This window comes from Cebus imitator, unplaced genomic scaffold (assembly GCF_001604975.1).
Source record: "Cebus imitator isolate Cc_AM_T3 unplaced genomic scaffold, Cebus_imitator-1.0 Scaffold469, whole genome shotgun sequence".
In the NCBI taxonomy this organism is placed as follows: Eukaryota; Metazoa; Chordata; class Mammalia; order Primates; family Cebidae; genus Cebus; species Cebus imitator.
The window spans coordinates 298917-301016 of NW_016107784.1; positions in this window are offsets into that span (position 1 = coordinate 298917).

Here is a 2100-nt window from a genome sequence, read left to right on the forward strand (position 1 = left end):
AGCCACGGGGGCAGATCACATAGCCTGCACTTAAAGAATTGTTTTAACTAGTATATAATATACATACACTATTTTGCTACTTTAGAATGCCCCAAGTAGTTTTCCACTTGGTGGGCGGACCAGCTAGGTTTTCCTTCCGCCGTTCTTCTTAGCAAACAATATAAATTTATCATGCATTCAGCATTTCTCAACACCTTACAAAACAGTAGAACTAGGAAATATGGTGCCTATTCTGTTAGGATGGATCCATAGACACTTATTTTATGAGATAAAACATATGAATCTCCAGCACCGTGGCTCATGCCTGTAATCCCAGCACTTTGGGAGGCCAAGACCAGCAGATCACGAGGTCAGAAGATTGAGACCAGCCTGGCTGACATGGTGAAACCCCGTCTCTACTAAAAATACAAAAAATTAGCCAGGCATGGTGGCGTGCGCCTGTAATCCCAGCTACCCAGGAGGCTGAGGCAGGAGAATCGCTTAGAACCCAGGAGGCAGAGATCATGCCACTGCACTCCAGCCTGGGTGACAGAGCGAGACTCCGACTCAAAAAAAAAATAAAAATAAACATTTTGAACTTCCCTAAATCTCCTTACCAGGCAAATAGCATTGGGAATGCTGCTACTGCTTTTTTTTTTTTTTTTTATTTAAAAAATTTTTTTTTTTTTTTAAGAAGGGGTTTCACCATGTTGATCAGGCTGGTCATGAACTCCCGACCTCAGGTGATCCGCCCACCTTGGCATCCAAAGTGCTTGGATTACAGGCGTGAGCCACCATGCCCGGCCTTTTTTTTTTTTTTTTTTTTTTTTTTAGACAGGGTATCAGTCTGTTGTCCAGGCTGAAGTGCAGTAGTGCAAACTTTGCTCACTGTAGCCTCAACCTCCTGAGTTCAAGTGATCCTCCCACCTCAGCCTACCAAGTAACTGAGGCTACAGGTATGCGTCACCACACCTGGGTATCTTTTAAATTCTTGGTAGAGACAGGGCGTCGCTATGTTACTTCCCAGGCTGAACTCAAACACCTGGATTCAGGTAATCCTCCTGCTTTGGTCCCTTAAATTGCTGGGATTACAGATCTAAAGTAATGTGCCTGGCCAGTGATGGATGCTCTTTTAACATGAGTACCCAGTGTCTGGAATCAGGATATGGGATCAGTTAAGTTTTGCTGCATAACCAATTACTCTAAAACTTAAAATACACAGCTTTCAATTAGTTCATAGTTCCAAGGGTCAGCGATTTGGACTGAACACCACTGGGTAATTCTGGTTTGGATAGGATCAGTTCCATCTCAGCTAAGCTCACTCTGCAACGAGCTGGCGGGTTGGCTGGGCTGGCTTATTCACCTCTTTGCTCTGTCATCCTCTAGTGGATTAGCCTGCATTTATGTACCTTGTGACAGGAGGGCTCCAAAAGTAGCAAGAAAACAAGCCCTATTGTGTACATGCTTTTAAAAACCTGTGTGTGTGCCAGGAAATTACCAAATCATCAATGTCTTTTAACATTAAAAGACAACCACTCTGCCACTTAAAACCTAGTACTGACTGACTCACGCCTGTAATCCTAGCACTTTGTGGGGCCAAGCCATGAGAATTACTTGAGCCCGGGAGTTAAGAGCAGCCTGGGCAACATAGTGAAATCTTGCCTCTCCAGAAAAATACAAAAATTAGCCAGGTATGGTAGCATGTACCTGTAGTCCCAACTACTCAAGGGGCTGCAGTGGGAGGATCACCTGAGGTCGCCTGGGAGGTCAGGGCTGCAGTGAGCTGTGATCAAGTCACTACCCTCCAGCCTGGGTGACAGAATAAGACCCTATCTCGGCCAGGCGTGGTGGCTCACACCTGTAATCCCAGCACTTTGGGAGGCCGAGGCAGGTGGATCACGAGGTCAAGAGATGGAGACCATCATGGTCAACATGGTGAAACCCCGTCTCTACTAAAACTACAAAAAATTAGCTGGGCATGGTGGCACGTGCCTGTAATCCCAGCTACTCAAGAGGCTGAGGCAGGAGAATTGCCTGAACCCAGGAGGCGGAGGTTGTGGTGAGCCGAGATCGCGCCATTGCACCCCAGCCTGGGCAACAAGAGCCAAACTCCGTCTCAAA